Source organism: Schistocerca americana, chromosome 3 (genome assembly GCF_021461395.2).
Source record: "Schistocerca americana isolate TAMUIC-IGC-003095 chromosome 3, iqSchAmer2.1, whole genome shotgun sequence".
NCBI classification, from domain to species: domain Eukaryota; kingdom Metazoa; phylum Arthropoda; class Insecta; order Orthoptera; family Acrididae; genus Schistocerca; species Schistocerca americana.
In genome coordinates, this window is record NC_060121.1 from 393,584,035 (window position 1) to 393,608,498 (window position 24,464).

The following is a 24,464-nucleotide window of genomic DNA, read 5'->3' on the forward strand; positions in this document are numbered from 1 at the left end:
TCGCGGCTCCAGACTGCAGCGCCTAGAACCGCACGGCTACTTCGCCCGGCTACGAAAACTAACAAGCTTGTTATAACACAGAAAACGTTTCACTTGCATTCATGGGGTCACCTCACGGGGACTGGTTTGTGGTCCGATTGGCTGTAGAAAACGTTCCAGCCGGGTAAGGTACCCATTCGCATGTTGGCTGTACCTATTGCCAACAACAAATATGACATGTTAATGGAATAAAAAGTCCTCTTCACTTGCCTGTAATTTCAATTTAATTCACGACTGGTTTCTAAGTCTAAAGTTGACCTTCAAATAGCACCATATAATTATGGATACATAAATATCCAACGGTCATGGGAGGTCACAGACATGTCAAACAAACGAGTGGCCCACTTGGGACAGTACGACACGGTTCTTCAGTCCACAGAAGGAACTTGCAAACTACAGGAAATTAAGAAAGACAAGGCGAAAATGCAAATATTCTCCACTAAGAGAAGAATAACGAAGAGGCTGGTTGTCTTGAACGTATGGAAAAGGCAGGAAGATACAACAGTTTAAATGCCCACATAGCTTTAATATGTAGATGAAACAAAGTATAATATTGATGTACAGAGGGTTGACAAAAATATAGAAAAATATGGAAACACTAGACACACAACACATTATCATACCTAATACCGTGTACGGCATTCAAGCCGGCCGAAGTGGCCCAGCGGTTCTAGGCGTTTCAGTCTGGAACCGCGCGACCACTACGGTCGCAGGTTCGAATCCTGCCTCAGGCACGGATGTGTATGATGTCCTTAGGATGGTTAGGTTTACGTAGTTCTACGTTCTAGGGGACTGATGACCTCAGATATTAAGTCCCATAGTGCTCAGAGCCATTTGAACGGCATTCAAAACAGCTTCCAGTCGTCTCGGAATGAATAAATGTAGGTTCTACATGGTTTTCAACAGAATTTTACACAATTTTTCCTACAAAATATTGAGTCGCTCCGATAACGATGATAGAGGTGGATAGCGTTCAGTCAGCCTTCACTCCAAATTAGACCAAAAATAATAATATTGAGTTTTGGTGAGTGGTGGCCAGGGGAAATGTAGTAATTCATCCTGGTGCTCACAAAACCGAGACGATTCGAGCTGTGAATGCAGGGGTCCTCGAATCACCATTAGGGAGCAAATATTGTGCCATAGGATATATATAATCAGCCGAAATATTCAAATAATCTTTTGCGGTAATGTGAACTTACTAGTAGCCATAGGACCCATGGGATACCACAGTATGGCTGCACAAATCATCACCAAACTACCGCCATATCTCACTACTTGGACGTAAACTCGGTCAGAATTGGGAAACAGTGTTGAACAAAACTCATCCGACCAAATGATTGTCTTCCACTGCTCTATTGCCTCGGTTTTATGGTCTCGGCACCACGTTTTCCTGTTACTCGCATTTGCATCGCTGATGAGTGGTTTTGGAATTCGTGCTCGTCTTGCAGTTCCCTGCTTCTGGAGCTCCCTTCGTGATGTTTTGCTACTGACAAGCTTCGCTCATGCGATATTCTGTTGTTTCTCAGTTTTTGCAATTATTGTCCTCTTCCAACAAACTAACCTTTGATGCAAAATTTAAAATTTTCCCAGCGAATCAACTGTTCAAAGAGATTTCGGGATTGCAGCCGGTCGTCGTAAACTTCATTCCAAGATATTTCGGCTAGGAACTTATACATTTAAGGTCGATGTTCAGAGACGAAGGATATTCGACCCGGAAAATTAACAGGGCCTTCTAAACTAAAGCCAGGAACCGGAAAGTGGATAAAGAGGAGAACGCGCCAACCCAGTCCTTATCTTTTCCTCTCTTCGTTGGAAATATCTCCTTCAGAATAGCAACGATTTTTAATAATTTTCTTTTGGAAGTGGTTTTTTGTCCACCTTCTAAGATTTTGGATGTGCTGGGGTCGGTGAAGGATGATTTGTTATTGCTGAAGGCGGGAATTTATAAAATACCGTGTCAATGTAGTATGGCCTATATAGGACGGACAACGTGTACAGTGGGAGAGCGTTGTACGGAACATCAACGTTGCAGTCGCCTTCCTCAACCCAGTAAGTCTGCAGTTGCAGAACATTGTATTTCCAACGGACATTTAATGGAGCATGACAAAACTTCGATTTTGGCCACAGCAACAACCTTTTGGGACTCCATTATCAAAGAATCCGTTGAAATACGCATTGCGAAAAATCTAATGAACCGTGAAAGTGGTTACCAACTGAATAACGCGTGGAATCCCGTCTCGTGACGAAGACGCCAGAGGACCTCGGTAGCTGCGGCCAGCGACAATACCGACGGCAGCTGAGTCTTGCAGTTCCACAAGCGAAGGCGCTGCCGCTGAGCGGTGTGGTCCTGTCTCCGCGACTTCAGCGCATGCGCTGCAGTACCATCAGAGACGGAGCGGAGAACGTCTTCGTCGGTCCTCGTTGGGCCCATTTGAAGATGGCTGGCATTTGTCCAGCCGAAATATCGTGGAATGAAGTTTACGACGACCGGCTGCAATCCCGAAATCTCTTTGAACAAACTAACCTTTCCTAAACATTTTCATTAGTCAATAGCTGAATAACCCGAAACTATTAAAATCAAGACAATCACATTTTTCGCCTTCAACCAAAAAGTTTTTACGTGCTTCCCGTAAAATAACAGATTAGTTTATTTGTAAAATAATCATATGTTTGAACCTGTTTTATTCAAGAGAGTTCATTCTATAAAGACTCAGGGTTGCGAGGTACTAGTGTTGAATATATTATGAAGTTCTCAGTGTCGTGAAAGATAGTAGTTATTATAGTTTTTCTAAAGACAACCGTATAAGTAATTATATACGAAATCAGGGAGCTTCCAATAGACTTTGAAGAATTATCACAGTACTAATAGTGAAGGAAACATGTGGGAAGAGGTGTGAACAGTATAGGATGCTCAGTTTGGCAACACACTCCTCGCAGATCTTCATCTCTATCATTCTAAAGTGGATCGAAGGCAGGATAGATGCAGTGGTCACGGAAGGCGAGTATGGCGTTAGAAGAGGTGTAGGCAAAGGAGCAATACTCGACTTACGATTAATTCTTGAGAAAAGACTAAAAAAGAGTTAGGACACATATACTGCCTTCATCGACTTAGAAAAAGCATTTTACGGGGTAGACTGGCGACATATTTTAAGATGCGGAGAGAGATTTGCATAAGGCGTAAGGACAGAAGAGTAGTCCAGAGACCATATAAAGGAGAATGGCTGTGATAAGTTGTGGTGAACATTAAGAAGAAGCTACTATTAAGCAGGTGGTACGACAGGACTGCTCACCGTCTCCTCTATTGTGCAGTAGATACAGAGGGCCAATGGCTGAAGCTCGGGAGGAATCAGGAGCTATAGCAGGGATTAAAATTCATCGTAGGAAAATGGTCATGCTAAGATTTGCTGATGGTATCACCATGTTTAAGTGAAGATGCAGAACATTAGAAGCGATGCTAGGTTAGGTGCAATATGATAATTGGTAAAGGTAAATTAAAAGTCTTTGTGGAGAGCAGACAAGATACCATTGCCCAATGCTCACTGAACAATGAGCGACAGAAGACCGTCAATTCCTTTGCCTACCTACGGAATAAATCTACATAGAGTAAGGATAAGCCGAATTCATCAGGCAAAAGCTGCTGTTAACATGATAAAAAACCTTCTCATGTCCAGTAACATAGACAAAACATCTCAGGAAATATTGTATAAAGACGTTTGTTTGGTGTGTGCTGCTGTAAAGAAATGAAGCCTGGACCCTTAGAGATGCATAAACACATGAAATAACAGCCCTCGAGATCTAATGCTATCGCAGAACGCTCAAGGTGTCCTGGGTAGGCAAGATACCAAACGAAGAGGTGCTCCACCGAGGGGAGGAAGAGAAGCCTTGTCTCCTGAACCTCATCGAACACAGAAGGGAAACGTGTGTCGGGCAATTGCTGAGACATGATGATATTATCAAAAGAGTATTTGAAGAATCAGTGCAAAATGCAAGAGGCAGACTGAGACTAGAACATATCAACCAGACCATAGATGATACTAGATGCACCATCTATACCTCTCTCAAGAGGAAGGCCGAAGACAGAAATACGTGGCGAGTTGCTGCTAATCAACCTGATCGATGAAGCCCTTGAAAAAACACAGCTACTTCTCAAATCTCAGCTGCGATATTAGAAGTTATCCTTAAGCGATATACTAAGCACTGATGTAAACAAATTACGTAAAATGTTTTAATACAGTAATACCAATATATTATTTTTTAAATCTTGATAACCGGTGCCCTTTTAAAAGTGAGACTGATGGCAAGCTATATTTGGAGCTGAAGGGGGACAATTACAAACTGTCCACACAGTCTTAACTCAAAACACGAAGGCAGAGCTGGCAGAGTGACGTTCTTTGCCGAAACGTCTCGTGGTACACATGTCATTGCCAGACCACATCGCCTCGCCGCCATGGAACTAAGAAAAGGAAGGTAGTTGTTATTACTTCACAAACTTCAATGCGATGTGCACCATCTTGTGTATCCCAAAAACATTACTTTCAGCGCGTTTACACCTCCATGGTTCACCCCAGTTGTATTTCCCTGTGACGTCACTCTGACATGTCCAGGCCCAGTTTCGACCACTGGGAATAACTATCGACTTTCGTGGTCGTATCCCAGATAATGTATGGTGCTTTGATGGCGTGGAGAAGCAGTTGTTTCATACAAAACCTGACATTTCACCAACCGTTCGGTATGTTGACATGCACAAGAGACGATAGCATGCCTTGCTTCTTTCATCATTGCACATGTTTATGGGCTAACAAAGTACTCTTTGTATTGTCTCTCACATCCTTCATACAGTCACGATACCAAATGAAGCAGAAAACATCTGTGGCGTTTGTTGATCTAACTGCCGCCTTCGACAATGTGTGGAGGGAAGGCCTTATCTACAAATTTCTCCGCATCATACCCTGTAGAACAATGGCTCGACTGATTAACAGCATGCTAAGCGATCGGAAGTTCCAGGTAATCACTGGAAGTAACATAAGAAAGGAGAGGAAGCTGAACAACGGATTGCCTCAAGGATCAGTTCCCTCACCATTACTGTTCAACCTATATCTATCTGATCTACCTGACAATTCGTCCACAAAATACTGCTATGCCGATGACCTGGCCATATCGGTGAAACACTAGGAAATGAAAGTACTCATAGACAGACTTTTCTTTTGCAGAAGTGAACGTTAAAAATGTTGTGCATACGCGTTGAAAGCTGGAAATGTAACAAACAAGAAGCTGTAGTAGTAAGCAAACACGCATTGATTTCGGAGCTCCAGTTTCATTTGCTATCGATACACATACAGTAAAAGTGAAATTACATGGATTACGAAAGCAACCTTCTCTCATCATAACCTTCTCTTCTTGCTTCCTTGAGTGATATAAAGAACAAGCAAGTTACATTAACGAGGGCAAATGTGTCGTACCGCTAGAGCATTGAAGAATAGAAAAAAGTTCGAAAATGCCTCCTGGCACTATTCATATAAAGACTGTAATTTTTTGTACTAAAAAGAGGTATTGTGTGCCCACCACAGAAATAATGAAGAAGAAGCAAATGTAAACAGTGGTTTGCTGTTTAATATGGGGCAGGCCCCGCCCACTCTTGCTTCCAAACAACGTACGGATAAATCTGTAGTGCCATCTCCCGTCCTTTTCTTAGCTCCATGCTCGCCACCCGCCGGCTTAAGTGCACACCAAAAGATAAGTAAGTTATTTTGCATTCTCAAAAAAAATGGTTTGGTATCGCATCAGATCCAGTCGGTTTTCATCTGTTGATCGATTTTTATGAGTCTGCTCATGCATTACAGTGACATTTTGGCGTTCGTGCAACAACTGATAGAAATAATCGCGGTAGGGTCTTCCTCAGTAAAGCAGCTCTATAAAATGGAAATTGCGTGGCGGTGCGAATCACTGTTTTCGGTAAGCCGTATGCCGCTGGATACGTGGGGGAGCGCCTGGCCCCGCAGTCTGGGCACAGTGCGGCAGGCGCGCTGCTCACAGGTCATCACTCAGGACGTGAGGTAGCCCCGCGATGCTATCTCGGCTCTGGTGGCATTCTCGACCTGCCTCTCCCCCTATCCCGCCCCCGCCGCAGGACGCAGGTGGTGGAGACTCTCGCCGAACGTGCCCTGCATCAATAGCGCAATAAATTGCAATTATCTCGTCCAGTCCGCGAGGGCCACCGCTACAAACGGCCTCCTGATTACGCCACGTCGTCGTTGTGACGTATGGCAGCGCCCAGTGTTGATAACGCGAGGACACGCACTTCCTCCTGCCCCCTGCCGTACCATTACTTCCCTCTTTTTGCTACGATTCATACGCATGCAGAAAGAGGAAGAGTGCGTTTTCAGCTGACATCGCACATTTTACATACAGGGTGGTTATAGTGAAATTTTAGCTACTTGAGAGGCCTCCCACGTAAAAACAAGTGATCGTAGGGTAATGAAACTTTGTGAAAACTTATTTAAAGACATGCGGAATGTACATGATGAATAAACCATTGATAGAATGACCAGCGCGTATCTCCCATCATTGTCACGAGGTTTCATTACAAACACCAGTTAAAAGTGGGACAGATAAGAATACATATACACTCTTAAGGCAAAGCAGATATGCACTACTATGCCCGCATCTCGTGGTCTTGCGGTAGCGTTCTCGCTTCCCACGCCCGGGTTCCCGGGTTTGATTCCCGGCGGGGTCAGGGATTTTCTCTGCCTCGTGATGGCTGGGTGTTGTGTGCTGTCCATAGGTTAGTTAGGTTTAAGTAGTTCTAAGTTCTAGGGGACTGATGACCATGGATGTTAAGTCCCATAGTGCTCAGAGCCATTTGAACCATTTAGATATACACTACGGAGGAGTTAACAGTATGCGACGGAAATAGGTAGATGTGGTGTAAAAATACAGACAAACAAATATTTAAAATTTCAGGAAAATAGGATGCTTTATTCAAAAGAAAGATCTTCACAAATTGAACAAGTCAATAAAGCGTTGGTCCGCCTTTGGCAAGAATTTATGAGGTTTAGCATTGATTGACAGAGATGGTGGACGTCCTTCTCAGAGATATCTTACCACATTCTGTCCAATTGGCGCGTAAGATTATCAAAATCCCTAATTGATTAGAGGACTCTGCTAATAATGCTCCAAACATTCTTAATTGAGCACAGATCCGGCAACCTTGCTGACCAAAGTAGGGTTTCCACAATGAGATTTTCACTCTGCAGCGGAGTGTGCGTTGATATGAAACTCCCTGGCAGATTAAAACTGTGTGCCGGACCGAGACTCGAAATCGAGACCTTTGCCTTTCGCGTGGTAGAGCACTTGTCCGCGAAAGGCAAAGGTCCCGAGTTCGAGTCTCGGTCCGGCACACAGTTTTAATCTGCCAGGAGGTTACAAAGTAGGTTGTCTAACACGAAGACAAGCAATAGAAACTCTCGCCATGTGCAGGAGGGGATTATTTTTAAATGTAAGCCCATATGGTTTGCCATGAACGGTAAGAAAACAGGACGTAGAATGTCGTCGACTTGCCGTGGATGACAACCGAAGGGGTCCAGCTATGAAAAGAAAAGGCACCTCAGACCAGCATTCCTGGTTGTCGGGCCGTAAGGCGGGCGAAAACAGTGTCCCGCTGCTGTTCGAGGCGTTCCCAGACACGTCTTCGCTGTCATCGGGGTCAAATCGAAGTGGGCATCATCGCTGAAGACACTTCAGTTAATGACATTAAGGTGCTCGCTACTACTGCAAAGGGATTGTTGGTGTACAGAGGTGAATGATAGCGGGCGCAAGGGGCGTCGTGACCTCAGCCCTCTTTCTGTGAGCCTCCTAATAATGGTCCTTGTGGTTACTGAAGCCCTAGCTGCCCGTCGGGTCGATGAATCCGTAGCTCTCAGTGCCTCCTTTACGCCTGCTCGGTCTTCAAGCTCTGTCGTCTCTCTACGTTGACCGCTTCCTTCGTGACGCTGTTTCCGGCCACGTTTCACACATTCCTGGCAACATCGTCGAATAGTGACACGGCCCTATTCAAACATCGAGAGATTCGCCAATTACTCGAACCGGCTACTTTAGCCCAATTATAGGCCTTGTATCACATCCTGAGATCTGCATATATCGTTCACGCGCTTGTCTGCAAAGCATAGTTACTCCCCGTCTGAAAACACGGTATGAAATTCGCGAAGGTTTTACGCCGTGGTGTCGACATGCCCCTGTTTGCTAGACTCACCATTTGCGCTATCAAATTGCGCTGCAGCGCCAAAGTTTACAATTTTGCGTACCATGTCGAATCCTAAATGAATATCGATTTTTTACTTATTTGGTTAACTCCTTTGCTGTCCGCCATTTTTTGTCGTTTTTTGTCTTAGAGTGTGTTACACACTCACCATCAATATTACAGAGACTTTGAGAACTATAAGAGCCTAAAGCACACCGTCGTCGAGCCGACATTTAAGTGAATATCTGAGGCACCATGAGACAGCGTTCCGTGAATGTTCATATGTAGTGTGGGCCTAGAGCACAGATAAGCCTGACTTACTATAAGATCAACAAATGTCAGAAGCACGAATAAATGCTACAATCTCAAAATCGACGATGATTTGCTTTACACTCATACGGTTCGCAGCGCCTGAATTATAATTTAAAAACACTAACCTACATCGTGAATCAGTCAGTCTGTCTATCAACAAAAATCATGGCAGAGTTCCTACAGCAGTTCTTGGGATTAGTCTTTATGTACACAAAGGAAAACGCAGCAGCGGATTCCAATTTATAATATGTATAAATTTATTAGACTGACAGTGAAGACTCGTAAAAAAATCACTGATTTTTCGGTGTGGTTACCTTTTAGGGTAATTGTTCTATCTAATGCTAATCCCATGAGTAGATTTCATCACTGAAGTGTGATTCTAAATGAACTGAAAAACATCTGTTTACGAGGTCCATGCCCAAGTCGTAATATAAAAGTTTTCCAGTAACACATTTATTCAAGTGTGAAGTGCGGTAACTGTTCCAACAATTCGTATCAGATACCTCAGTCTTCCGTTGTTGCCAGACCTTTCTGGGCAATTAACACATTATTCATTCTTTAGGAATCCATGTCTTTCCTACAGATTTGTTGTGCAATTCGTCCAGAAAAAACAGTTATATTCACCTATTAGTGTTTACCCCAGAAAATATCCACATTAATCTTTGAAATAAGTAATACACAACGGTGTATTTGACATACAACCACGAATCTTCCAGAACCAGTAGGGATGTAGTGGTTCTCCTCTATTGCTGAAATCTGAATGTTGAAGACAGAACAGAGAAATTAGAATACTCCAATTACATTAGTGAAAACCGTCCAGAAAATACTGATTAAAAAGACAGCGCCCAGAAACTAACAAATCTTGGGCTCAGAGAGGGTATAGGTCAGGAGGCCTCAACTAAAACTGCGATCCACTTTGTTATTGTTCGAGTCATATACCGATGTGAACAGACAGTCCATTACTTAATTAACATGTTGTTTCTTTTTTCTTCAGTCCGAGTATTGGTGCGATGCAGTTTTACATCCTAGTCTATCTGACTGAATTCATTTCTGGATAACTATTACAACCTACATGAACTTGAAAGGCCAACTGAACTCATGCGTTCGTATCTCCTGTGCCCCCGTAGAATTTCACACTGACTCCCACCCCTCACCGCAACACACACACACACACACACACACACACACACACACACACACACACACACTCTCTCTCTCTCTCTCTCTCTCTCTCTCTCTCTCTCTCTCTCTCTCTCTGTTCCCTCCAAAATCAAACTGGCTAATCTTTGAGGCCTCAGGGCGTGTCTGTACAGCCGTACCCTTTTATTAGTAAAGTTTGTAAGTAGGCTGTTTAGGTTTTAGGTTTTTATATTGGTAACGCCACGTAGCGGTCTGTATGAAAATCACTGGCTGTGCTGTGTGCAGTCTGTGGATAGTTTGCATTGTTGTCTGCCATTGTAGTGTTGGGCAGCTGCATGTTAACAGCGCGTATCGTTGCGCAGTTGGAGGTGAGCCGCCAGCAGTGGTGGATGTGGGGAGAGAGATGGCGTAGTTTTGAAATTTGTAAGACTGGATGTCATGAACTGCTATATACATTATGACTTTTGAACACTATTGAAGTAAATACATTGTTTGTTCTCTATCAAAATCTTTCATTTGCTAACTATGTCTATCAGTAGTTAGTGCCTTCAGTAGTTTGAATCTTTTATTGAGCTGGCAGTAGTGGCGCTCGCTGTATTGCAGTAGCTTGAGTAACGAAGATTTTTGTGAGGTAAGTGATTTGTGAAAGGTATAGGTTAATGTTAGTCAGGGCCATTCTTTTGTAGGGATTATTGAAAGTCAGATTGCGTTGCGCTAAAAATATTGTGTGTCAGTTTAGTGTTGATCAGAATAAGCTGTTTGAAAATCAAATAATGGAAGAGGTTTATCAGCACAGTAATTCATTAATTTTTCTAAGGGGACGTTACAAGTTGTGCCATGAATTTGTTTCTCTCTACCTTGATTCATCATCTTCTCATTAGCTCGCAGTCTACCTCATTGATTTTCAGAATTCTTCTGTAGCATCACATTTCGAAAGCTTTGTTCACTTCTTACCCGAACTGCTTATAGTCCATGTTGCTCTTCTGCACAAGGCTACACAACAGATAACTATTTTCAGAGAACACTTCCTGACATCTTAAGTTTTCTTTTTAAGAAATGCTTTCCTAGCTATTGCCATTATACATTTTATATCCACTCTCTTTCTTCCATCGTCACTTATTTTGTTCCCCAGACAACAAAACTTGACTACTATTTCTAGTTTCTCATGTCCTAATCTAATTCGCTCAGCATCACCTGATTTAATTCGACTACATTTCTTGATTCTTATTCAACGTTTGTTGACGTTTGTTCCGTAACCTCTTTTCAACGCAGTACTCATTTCGTTCAAATGGCCTTTCAAATCCTTTCCTGTCTGTGCCAGAATTAGAATCATAACATCCTAAAATTTTATTACTTCTCCTTGAACGTCAATTCCGTTTCAAATTTACTTTTTCATTTCCTTTCATCTTGGATCGGTACACAAACTGAATAATATGTGAGGTTATCTACAATGCTGTCTCACTCTCTTATCAATTACTGCCTCACTTTCACGTCGTTCGACTCGAATAGCTGAAATCTGCTTTTCTATACAAGTTGTGCGTAACTTCTCGCTCTCTTCGCTTACCTTTTGAATTTCGTAGAGCGTACTCTACTCACTGCGGTAAACTTTCTCTAAATTTAGCTATGCGATAGATGTAGTTTCCCCTTTTTCAATCTATATTATATTATAATTTTTAGGAGCAGTGTAGTACCACTTATTCCTACATATCTCCAATACTCAATATTCTCCAATTTCGGATTCTTTCTGTCTTTCCAGTCTCCTGTCAATAAGTATTTCAACTATTTTGCAGCTGTGACTTACATATCTAATATTTTTTAATATTGATAACTGTTAGTACCTTCCTGGTTTAAATAAACGTAGGAGGAAGCGTCAGAAAATAAACTACGCATTACTATTCGTAGGGCAATAAATTTTGCTGATTGTTGCATTACTCTGCAGAGAGACACAAGTACACGACAGTGTTTTTCAACATAGCAAGTAGTCTAAACGACACTCAGAACGTTCTACTGTCATTCAATTCCTCGATGATACAATAAATATTTCGAATTCCACATATGTGAGATAATTAATCTTTATCTTCTGCCTATTGGAGCTGTCATATTACCTCTGATGGTATCGCCTGTCCAACCTGTCCTTTGAACTGTGTCCGTCATTAACCGACGTTTCATCAAGTCAAACGATATCGTTAAAATTTTCTCCTACTAATTCTCTATGAAAGCGGCATCGAAAGGCTGCAATATCTTGACGTTCAATTAATAACTTGGGGCCAGAAATCAATTTATAGCGGAAACACAACTTTTTCACGAATCGTACCAACGATGGTCTACTACTTTGAAGCAGGTCCCCTGCTACAGCGGCAGCATTGTGAGTGTCGGATACTTATTCCTTAAGTAATAGGCGTTTATCTCACGACGAATGGCTTCTTTGTGAAAATATTCGAATTTTGTGACCCTTTTCTCGAGACGCGTCTTCTTCCCGCGTGTCACCAATTTAGATGACTCGTCTGATGCTCCGTTCGCGAATTTCTCCGTGCAGATTCTCAACGCATATCGTCCACAGGTTATTAGAGTAACTGCAGTTCGCTCCAGAACTTTATCCAAAGGGACGAGAGGCGCTCCTGCATCTCTTTCACTGTGAAAATATTCCCTAAAGCATCACACGAATTCACCCAACTGACCGCATGTAATCACGTCATGTCCGACATTTCCCTCTGAGTCTGCAGTCTCGATCTGTTCCTCTCTCGACTAATTTCCTCGCTCATCGTAAGGCACATGAAGCTACCCAACTCTCTTGATACAACAGCTCACTGAGGACTGCCAGGAACAATGTTTTAGGTAGCACAGGGGAAGTCACAAACTTAGTGGGAGCCGACAGTGTTAGGATCCCATTTGTTTTATTGGTGACGGGAGACGTGCTGCCGGCGGCTTATCTAGTGAAACAGTTTAAACCGGAGTATAGTGTTCCTTCTAGATGCCGCACTGGATTTCGCGTCTGTGCGACACTTGGTGCGCTGCAATACTTGATGCCTTCAGGCTGTTGCAGTTTTAGTGTGTAGCTGTGTATCACGAAGTCAGTTATTGCTATTTTAGCTACTTCCTATAATTTTGGGAATTCAGCGTAGTGCAGCCACGCCGCTGGCCGCGGTACCGTACCGCAGCCCAGCAGGCAGACTGCAGACCACGGCTCCCAGAGCCGCCCGGCCGCAGGCAGGTGGGTAGGCCACCCGCAGCGCAGCGCGCCGGGCGCAGCGCGGGACACCGCAGGTCCCAGCGACGGGGCTGGCCTCCCTGTTGTGGTGAGCCGAGCGGAGCCCAACCCTACCGTGCGCTGTGCTGGCAGCCGCGATCCGACACTCTGATCATCACCGCCATAAAACCGGACACTCTTTGCACTCAGGCTGCAGGCGCGTCTCTGCTCTCCTGTTCTGCACGTGACTGAAGGAGTGACGTCACAGACGAGCGTTCGGCACAGGTTCTGACCCAGCACCCTGTAATATGTACATGCAACAACCCACAGCCTAGACGAACTCGCACAACAGGAATACGGGAGAGAGTCGGGTCTACTTTGCGGCGCGCTCTCTGGCAGAACAGTACAGACCGTATCAGTACTACATCCCTTATATTTTAATCCAGCTGTAACTGATCATTTCCCTGTCGTTCACGCGTACTACCAATGTTCGCTTTTGCAGCAGCCTCAGTCAGTTCCCAGCTGCAGGGAGAGGTTTTCTCTCTTAATGCTTCTAAAATTGGGGACGTTTAGTCTCTCAACGGTGAGTAATTCCCGTGATGGGAAATCCTAGCATGAAACAGCATCTTGCAGGAACGTTATTAGCTCCGACAGGGAAACGGCAATGAAATTTCCTACATGCGCCTATATAGAGTGAAATTACAAATAAATCAATACCATTAGCTGCAGACGGGCGTTGATATTCATCAACGGGGACAGTTGAAAATATTTGCCCCGATCGGGTCTCGAACCTGGGATCTTCTGCATACATGGCAGACGCTCTATCCATCTGATCCACCGAGGGCACAGAGGATAGTGCGACTACAGGGATTTATCGCCGGCACGCTCCCCGTGAGACCCACATTTTCAACTTATAGTCCACACACTACATTCGTAGTGCCCCTGCCGTTATACCCATTACTCGTGGTAGAGACCGAGCGAGGTGGCGCAGTGGATAGCACACTGGACACGCATTCGCGAGGACGACGGTTCAATCCCGTCTCCAGCCATCCTGATTTAGGTTTACCGTGATTTCCCTAAATCGTTTCAGGCAAATGCCGGGATGGTTCCTTTGAAAGGGCACGGCCGATTTCCTTCCCCGTCCTTCCGTAACCCGAGCTTGCGCTCCGTCTCTAATGAACTCGTTGTCGACGGGACGTTAAACAACACTAACCTAACCTAACCGTGGTAGACAATCCACCGAGTTCCGTAAGAGTTCAGGCAAATCGCGTGCGTCCGCACTGAAGAATGACATCAGCCGGTTAGTCCTAAACGATATGAAGATGGCATCTGTTCTTTCGGACATCTGTCCGAAAGAACAGATGCCATCTTCGTTTATAGAGTGAGTCAGCTGCCCCTTACATATGGATTTTAAGCAACCCCCAGCGCCTTCAAATACCACATACATGATTTTCGTGTTCTCTCACCCACTATGCGCAAACTTTTAGTAATATAGAAAAAATGAACAGTACCTTTTTATATGGAATTTGAAGTAGTTGAATTGTGTACTGGGATATGTTGTCGCTAGGCGCTGTAGCTCTCGAATAATTCACGAAAAACGTACGAAAGTGGCCTTCAGAAGCGGTTTTCTAGAGTAACTCAAACACCGTGGCGTCCAGCAGAAAGTTATCTAAGTAAAAAGTTTAACCAAATTAAATTCCATACGAGAATGTTCTGTTCATTTTTTATGTAGTACTAATAGTTCGCACTTAGTAAGACTATGAAAATCTCATGTGTGGATTTTGAAGGAGTTATGGGTTGCACAACATCAATTGGCAGGGGCAGATAAATCCCTCTGTGTAATAAACCGGAGAGTCGGTCTGCAGCCTTCTTTGGATGAAACGGCCATCTGTCGGAGTCACCGATTGAAAGTGGTCATTCCGCTACGGTCGCAGGTTCGAATCCTGCCTCGGGCATGGATGTGTGTGATGTCCTTAGGTTAGTTAGGTTTAATTAGTTCTAAGTTCTAGGCGACTGATGACCTCACAAGTTAAGTCGCGTAGTGCTCAGAGCCATTTTTGAAAGTGGTCATTATTTCGGATTGGTGGAGTTAATGATCCTGCATGGACGTCTAATTCTGCTCAAGTGCTTGATTGGTTTCATCATCGAATCTGGTAGATTAGTGAGTGCTTGCTTATTCGGGCGGACGGGTCTCAGGACATTGCATGTAGCCATCAGCTAGGTGCAGCCATTGTTGGATAGAAGAAACGGACTTGCCTGGGATTAATCGATAGGAACAAACTTCATTTGTTTCCGTGTAATTTAAGTTTGGTATTTGTGAATGTCTTTTTACATGTTGATTTGGAACTTTGACTTAGTTTCGATGTTAACGCAGTTGATAAAAGTCAGCTGAAGGCAGTGTAATGAACGGTGAACGTATTGCAGCCAAGTGGTCGGACCTTGGAAACTTCCATGAAAGTAGTTACGTAACTACAGTGCTTTCAATAATTGGTTTTTGAGTTGTGAAGTTTCTGCCGTCTCATGGATCAACGAGAGTGGCGATCTTTGTTCATACTGATTTGCTAATTTCGCAGTGCGGACAGTTGATGTGTGGCCACCAGTAAACGTTTCCAATTACAGCTGCAGAGCAGTACTACGCGTAGTTTGTGTGGCCCATCGCATATCGTCAAGAGTACGTGGATTCAGACTGCGGCCACTGGCGTGACTTTGAATGACGCCAAGGAAGCTCCGAACAACGCTCGGGGAAACTTTTCACAGGTTAATGAGCTTGCTCACTGTATTTTTTAACAGCTTTCTGTGCGACTCCATCTTCAGTTGGTGTAACTTAATAGATCCTCTTTGACTGCATTGTAATTGCTTCAGTTTTGATAACAGTGCCTTACCAATTACTATTCTTCTTTTAACTCAAAGGACGCTAAACCTGTATTTAGTTACATGAATTCATTTAATACTACTTCATATACTTGTACATTTTTTTCCTATTTTTCCTTCACAACTTTAAAACGATCTTCATGCAGTTTCCTACAGGTGGATTTAACTTCATTGTATGTTGCATATATACTTTCGTATAAGTCATGTTTACTTTCACTAATATTTTTTCCTAGATCCTTATAAGACTTGACCTTAACATTGCTAAATTCTTCAGCTAGTTGATCTACGTTTTGAGTCATTTGTTCCTTCTTCAAACTCGACTTCATAATACGGATCTCTATCCATACGGTGTATTAATCTACATTTCTTAAATTTATTGCCATGTCTTCTAAGAATTCAGTTCAAAGCGCGTCACAGAACTCTTCTGTTTTATTATCCATTTACTTCATGCCTTTTCTCACCTCTCTGCGATCTCTCCGTTGGTAGTACTTACATTATTGTCTTTCCTATGAGCTTTTTCTACTATTAAACAGTAAAATCTAGACAATAAATCTTACAATGTTTTCATTGTAAGCAAATATTGTGTGTGGAAAGCTTTCCAGAACATAAAAAATTACATTACTAACGTTAATCTGATAGTTCTGACTAACTTCTATTATATAATCTACTCAGTGGTATTGCAATAGCCAATTAAGTGTCAGTGTATTTATGAAAATCACTTATTTCTGTCAGTTGATGTGACTCACCGAGTTGTTTACTTTTGCAGTTGTGTACTGCCGCAAGGACTTGTGACTATTGCTGCAACGTGTTCCTGACATTCTCCAACTGCCCTTATATAGTATGCTATTGATGACTCAGTGTCGCAAACTCCTAATGTGCCAAACCATAGTGGTTACTGCTAAATGTCTCCAACGACGATAATTTATCGCCCAATGGACAAAACGAAAATTTTCCGCACAAATGGCCTCTTGTTCAGTTTTGGAAACTTAAACTAAGAATTTGTGTTTTGGTCTTGATTCTTTACCTTTTTACTGGTTCCTTCAGTTCTTCCCGACGTTTTCTTCTTTTCCTTCATTTTTCGTTCTTACTTTATAGTTATCTCGTCGAATATGCAGTGAAATAGCCCTTTATGAATATGAAATGCTAATAATGAATGTTTATGATGCTCTGACTGTGTATTATCCTGTCGTCATAGAAACTTGGTTTGATGGATAATGCAGTTTGACTGTATGCCGTTAATTTCTGCAGATTTGCCTCGTTTGATGACTAACATGGCAAAGAAAGTAAAATTCCTTTCTGTAGACATTTTCATACATTTTTGAAAATTAAGTTTTTAATCTCGGCACCGCCCAGACCACCAGCGATGCTGCTGCAACACTCACTCACTCAAAGTAGTTTCTGCACTAATAATTACACTACAGATTACAATTTTTTATTAACGTTTCCCATATAATGGGATTGTGTACTTTTCATCAATATAGAGTTTTTTGCTGTTTCTTACCCTAGAAATACTAAAATTTACTTATGTATATTCGCATCATCGAAGTATTATGAAATTAAATATGTTGTTGTTGTTGTGGTCTTCAGTCCTGAGACTGGTTTGATGCAGCTCTCTATGCTACTCTATCCTGTGCAAGCCTCTTAATCTCCCAGTACTTACTGCAACCTACATCCTTCTGAATCTGCTTAGTGTATTCATCTCTTGGTCTCCCCCTACGATTTTTACCCTTCACGCTGCCCTGCCGTACTAAATTGGTACTCCCTTGACGCCTCAGAACATATCCTACCAACCGATCCCTTCTTCTAGTCAAGTTGTGCCACAAACTCCTCTTCTCCCCAATTATATTCAATACCTCCTCATTAGTTATGTGATCAACCCATCTAATCGTCAGCATTCTTCTGTAGCACCACGTTACGAAAGCTTCTATTCTCTTCTTGTCTAAACTATTTATCGTCCATGTTTCACTTCCATACATGGCTACACTCCAGACAAATACTTTCAGAAACGACTTCCTGACAATTAAATCAATACTCGATGTTAACAAATTTCTCTTCTACAGAAACGCTTTCCTTGCCCTTGCCATTGCCAGTCTACATTTTATATCCAGTATACTTCAACCATCGTCAGGTATTTTGCTCCCCAAATACCAAAACTCCTTTACTACTTTAAGTGTCTCATTTCCTACCGAGCTAGGTGGCGCAGTGGTTAGCACACTGGACTTTCATTCGGGAGGACGACGGTTCAATCCCGCGTCCGGCCATCCTGATTTAGGTTTTCCGTGATTTCCCTAGATCAATTCAGGCAAATGCCCGGATGGTTCCTTTGAAAGGGCACGGCCGATTTCCTTCCCCATCCTTCCCTAACCCGAGTTTGCGCTCCGTCTCTAATGACCTCATTGTCGACGGGACGTTAAACACCAATCTCCTCCTCCTCCTCCTCCTCTCATTTCCTAATCTAATTCCTGCAGCATCACCCGACTTAATTCGACTACATGCCATTATCCTCGTTTTCCTTTTGTTGATGTTCATCTTATATCCTCCTTTCAAGAAACAATCCATTCCGTTCAACTGCTCTTCCAAGTCCTTTGCTGTCTCTGACAGAATTACAATGTCATCGGCGAACCTCAACGTTTTTATTTCTTCTCCATGGATTTTAATACGTACTCCGAACTTTTGTTTCGTTTCCTTTACTGCTTGCTCAATATACAGATTGAATAGCTTCGGGGAGAGGCTACAACCCTGTTTCAGTCCCTTCCCAACCACTGCTTCCCTTTCATGTCCCTCGACTCTTATAACTGCCATCTGGTTTCTGTACAAATTGTAAATAGCCTTTCGCCCCCTGTAGTTTTTCCCTGCCACCTTCAGAATTTTAGAGTATTCCAGTCAACATTGTCAAAAGCTTTAAGTCTGCAAATGCTAGAAACGTAAATTTGCCTTTCATTAATCTTTCTTCTAAGATAAGTCGTAGGGTCAGTATTGCCTCACGTGTTCCAACATTTCTGCGGAATCCAAACTGATCTTCCCTGAGGTAGGCCTCTAGCAGTTTTTCCATTAGTCTGTAAAGAATTCGCGTTAGCATTTTGCCGAGTGACTTGTTAAACTGATAGTTCGGTAATTTTCACATCTGTCAACTCCTGCTTTCTTTGGGATTGGAATTATTATTAATTAATAAATGAATTTATTAATAATGATAAATAACTTAAAATTAATTAATAAATAAAATATATATGTCTGAGTTTAAGACGTCTCAGTATTACACAACTTCTCTTATGTGTATAGAACGAATTAATTAAAATTCCGTAGTAAACTATTCAATGAATTATAGTTATTTTTCATAAAACACTTGTACATGAGTTATATCCTCCAACGACATACAAAAGTAGACCACGTAAAAAAAAAATATCGTAGCTCGCTCTAACAAAATGAACTTCATTCGAGAATGGCGAAAAAGAGAGAGAATACATGTTTAAAGACACACTTTCGTACACTATTGATTCATTTATTTTAATACAAGATCGTAATCGCCGTAGGATATGTGGTAAAACTTCTATGTACACATAGCCCACATCATTATGGAGCCACCATCAGCTTGTACTGTGCCTTGTTGACAACTTGTCCCTGGCTTCATGGGGTCTGCGCCACGCTCGAATCCTACCATCAGCTCTTACCAACTGAAATCGGGACTCATCCGACCAGGCCAGTCGTCTATCGTCCAACCGATAGGGTTACGAGCCTAGGAGAGTCGCTGCAGGCGATGTCGTGCTGTTAGCAAAGGCATCTGCGTCGGTCGTCTGCTGCCATAGCGGATTAAAATCAAATTTTGCCTGTCCTAACGTATACGCTAGGTCCACGTTCCATATTGATTTCAGCGGCTATTGCAATCAGTGTTGCTTTTCTGTCTTTACTGACAACTCTACGCAAACCCCACTACTCTCTATCGTTAAGTGAAGGCCGTCGGCCACTGCGTTGCCAGTTGAGAGAGGTAATGTATGGAAGTTGCCATTCTCGGAACCCTCTTGACGCTTTGGATCCCAGAATATCGAATTCCCAACGATTTCCGAAACGGAATGTCCCATGCGTCTAGCTCCAGCTACAAGTCCACGTTCAAATTCTGTTAATTCCCAGCGTGCAACCATAGTCGGAAATATTTTCACGTGAATTACTTCAGTAAAAATGGAGACCTGCTAATGAACTGCCCTTTTATACTTTGTGTAACAATACTACCGCTGTCTGTACATGTGCATATCGCTATTCCATGACTTCTGTCACCTTAGTGTAAAGCGCCGTCATTACGTACGCCTAAACCGCACCAAAAAGCGGATCGTTGTGTACGCATCGGGTGCTGAAAAGTGATGGGAAGATCCTCGTTGCCCCAAATCCAATAGTTCTGCTGGTTGACACAGCTGATCGATAAACACGACAATCCGCGAAATCGCGAAATATTATCGTTCATATTTTAGTTTTCCAGCACCCATTCAGCCTGTTATAGCTGTTGCAAATGTCCAGGTGGCAGTATTTGTTGCGCGTCAGTTGTATCTTTTAATAATGTGGATGAAGATCCTTTCTCAGAATAGATGAAGATCCTTTCTCTGAATTCACTGCACGGTGCTCCTCGAAATATTCACATTTTGGGTCGACGGCGAAACGAGATTCAGACGGTTCGGATTCCATTCTATCTACTGAGGCAATGTTTCCAGCACACTGATCATTACTACGTCACTTTGGTGTCTTACCATCACCAGCTTAACACCTTTCTGCAAACTTCTCAATTACTTATTGAACTGTAAATGAATCAGGTAGGTTACACCGACCGAAAAGTCTAAGCGCTTTGAGGACTTACTCTAAACAACCTTTCTCGTAATTGTAATACGTCTTGACGATGAAAACGCATCGTATAACGGCACTGTTATTCAACTCTACATGATCTCTGCCTTTAGAACTGAGCGCACAAAAAATTACAGTTAATTTAAATTGCGCATTCTTACAGGGGCACTCCATTCAACGGTAAAGATAAAAGTAATACAAATTTGTGGTCACTTCCCCGTGTAGCCACATATTCTTATTATAACGCAGCCCATCAGTATGTGTTGCCCAGAAAAAATAAATCAAAATAAGCCGGTTGTGAACCTAGGTAGCGAGGCAAATAATATTTCTTCCACGTGGCCGCTTCTCCTCTCGGAAAAAGACGTATGGATGCATACATACACGCAGGACGAATGTTTACGTCCTGACGCATGATGTCCTTCATTTCGGCACTGGAATACGTTTCGTAGAACAGTGACGTCTCGGCTTTATTAAACGTTAATTTGAAGTTTTTTAATAGATTCACCTTTTTATGCAATGAAGTTTCTGACCATGTGGCCCAGTTGGTTTCAATAAAAAATGTTCTGCAGATATAGAGGAACAAAGTAGCTTCATTTAATACTACATGACGTAGCAACAAGCAGCTGAATCTACTTACGAGCTCTCCCCGCTGCTGATTTTTCACATACCTGCAGCATGTTTAGCGGTAAATCCGATAGTGTATCATGTTACCCAAGATCAGAAGGGGGCCTCGGCAGGGTGTGCTGCGTTAGGACGCGTCGCTGGACACCCCTGCTTGCGAATCCGCGCAGCTGACCCGCCGCTAGCCAGTGTTTGCTTATGCCGTGCGCCACTGTTGTCCTGTTCACCCCTGGGAGCGCCTAACTAAGGCCGGCCGTCGCTTGATGTTAACTACTGTGCGGGCAGTCGACCAGGCAGTCACCCACCCACACCCACATCCATCCACACGCACACCCACCCATCAACACACACACACACACACACACACACAGAGAGAGAGAGAGAGAGAGAGAGAGAGAGAGAGAGAGAGGCTACTGACGATGTTCGGCGGAGCTGGCCAGCAGACGGTCTGCCTGCCCATTTGTTTGTGTTTCCGAACGCGGCCAGCAGGAACCGATGCAATTGTCACGCTCGTTCGACCAACGAGATGATTCCATTAAGGGAGCCGGCAGCAAAAGGGAGTCGCAGATGATTACGTTTCTCGCAGTCCTTGGGTGTTGATTGCGACACGCCAGTAAACGAACGAGAGCGAAGTCGACAGATAAGAGAATGAGGCATTCATGGGAAGAGATCGGTAATTCGAAAGGTGTTGCTCCTCACATTTTGAGTAAAGTTGCCTGCAGGGAAAAATACAACTTAAACTCCCCGCAGTAAGACTAAACCGTTCGAAGCGAGTCGTTCGATTAATTAACAATGAGATCTGTCTGTTTGTGCATTTATACGAAAACAATGGAAAAAAACGTATTGATGGACAACAATCATAAAACAAAGCTGTAGTATTACTGAAAAACAAAGTACATTTTAATACATTTGTAGTGACAATTTTGGGCCATACGAATCATTTTCACGCGTTGTTTATCAATTGCTGAATATGAACGTAGCTACATGTGTTTTGAATTCTGTGTATTCTTAAAAAAGCATCAGACAGCTGCCTATTTCCTTTCCTTTGTTTGTAATATTACGTTACTTTTGGCAGCAATATATGATACCATATGTTTGGTGTCTAAGTGGAGCGCTCATTGTAAAATAAATCTTTCATCAAACAAGACAAGTAAGGTCGACGCTTGTTCTTTTCTCTCAGTTCTTAGAACAGTTGATAGATAAATTTGGCCACGGTACATAATGAAATCACCACCACATTGAGAACAACAAATTGGGTGTAAAGCAGGTTAAATTTCTTATTCGTGGGCCGCTTAACCATAAAAAGTGTAGGACAACGAAGGGTCTTGCAACCTTAGTCAAACTGAGGTTAACAGTTATTTATTTGCACTAATGATTGACGTAAATCACAGTAAAATTAACATAGAGCAAAGTTCTCTAAAAACTCAAATGAAATTACAAAATGACTGCAAGCCTAGAATGAAGTTCCACAGCTCTGGACACACTACTTTCAAATAAATCTACAATGACTCAGCGCTGTTTCCAATGTGACAGACAAGATATCGCTTATTTCTCAGACAAACAGACAAACACAGCGGAAATATCCCATTCTCGGCACGCCAAAGGCACATGAACGGACTCGGGGTTGGTACTAGCGTGATACTAACTGGCTCGGCCCTTCGCGCCAAGTATGATGGCAGGAGGACCCAAGTCGATTGAATAATCAAACTTTTGGAGCCAAAGCAATCATCATTCTCATGCTGGCCAGGCGGTGCTGTGGCTTACCGGTCTTTGACGCCTGTGAAAAAAGACAGAAATTTCGAACTCAGTCTGTAGGGGCGGTTGTAGCAGCATGGCGCCCCCTGTCCACAGCTAGGCCAGAGCGCCAGCTCTGTCCACATTAGCACGAAACAGGCAGCAGCCTCACTTCTACGAAATCAGCCCACCTACCAGGGGAGGCATGTCTCTCCTAATAAGATATACTTACTACCTTCCGCTGAAAAGAAGTGTATAAGACCACATCAGTAATTCACTGTTCCAGTGCGAAAAATGCAAAGCTTTCCTCCCAGGCACCCAGGTCCAGTACATACAAAATAAAACCATGAAATAGTGGCAGAGAATGAAACAATATCACGTAGCAATCTGTGACAGTAATGTCACAATGAAGGAAAAAGAAAGATAGGAAGGAAGAAAGTTAGCGTTTAACGTTCCATTTACAACGAGTTGATATGTGAGGAACCACAAGTTAAGATTTGCGAAAGATGGAGAGGTAATCATCCTAGCTAAAGGAACCATACCGTCATTTACCGTATGTGATTTCGAGAAGCCACGAGAAAATCCAGATAGGACTGATCTAGCAATTATGCTAATCACCGGTCTCCCGAGTCCGCAGCTCGTGGTCTAGTGGCTAGCGTTGCTGCCTCTGGATCATAAGGTCCAGGGTTCGATTCTCGGTCAGGTTGGGGATTTTCTCTGCCTGGGAACTGGATGTTTGTGTTGTCGTCATCATTTCACCATCATCATCGTTCGTGGCAGTGGCTGGATTGGACTGTGTAAAACTTGGCACTTTGTACAGGCGCTGATGACCCCACGGTTGAGCGCCCCACAACCCAAACATCAGCACCAGACTCCCGAGTACCAGATCAATCATGTATGTACGCTTACTGAAGCGACGAATAAAAATTTGTACCTGAGTCTCCTGCTCATTAGGCATACGCAGTAACCACAACTCCACTCCGGCGCAGTGGCATAGAGTACCCTACCACGTCTCCTTCATTAATTCAAAAACCAGCCCACTTGGTATTCCCCATAAACTCGAGTAGCAATGCAGAGGCTCTCCAACTCTATTGGAGCAACACAACAACATCGAACGAGACATAGTAGGTAACGAGACTGTCTAGTGAGCTGGAGACACGGGATCGAATCTCGACCTTGGTACAAAGATTCAACCGTCGCTTCAGTATGCATATGTACTTTACGTCCGACTTTACTTCTGGTATAATCATTGATCCATGTGGTTACCATGTATTTGCAATGATTGTATGTAAATTTCTACTATTGGATACACGTGGTGTGCTCAGTCTCTCATAATTCTTGTTTGCAAAGTATACAACTGCTGCTTAGCGAATAATGTAAAAATTTTTTGCACTCGCGCTAACACATCCTTAAGATCGACGGCTTATATCAAAGGAGTGCTAAATAGGCAAACACTGCCATTATGACTTCACATGCGCTTCATGCCAAGTGAATCTAACT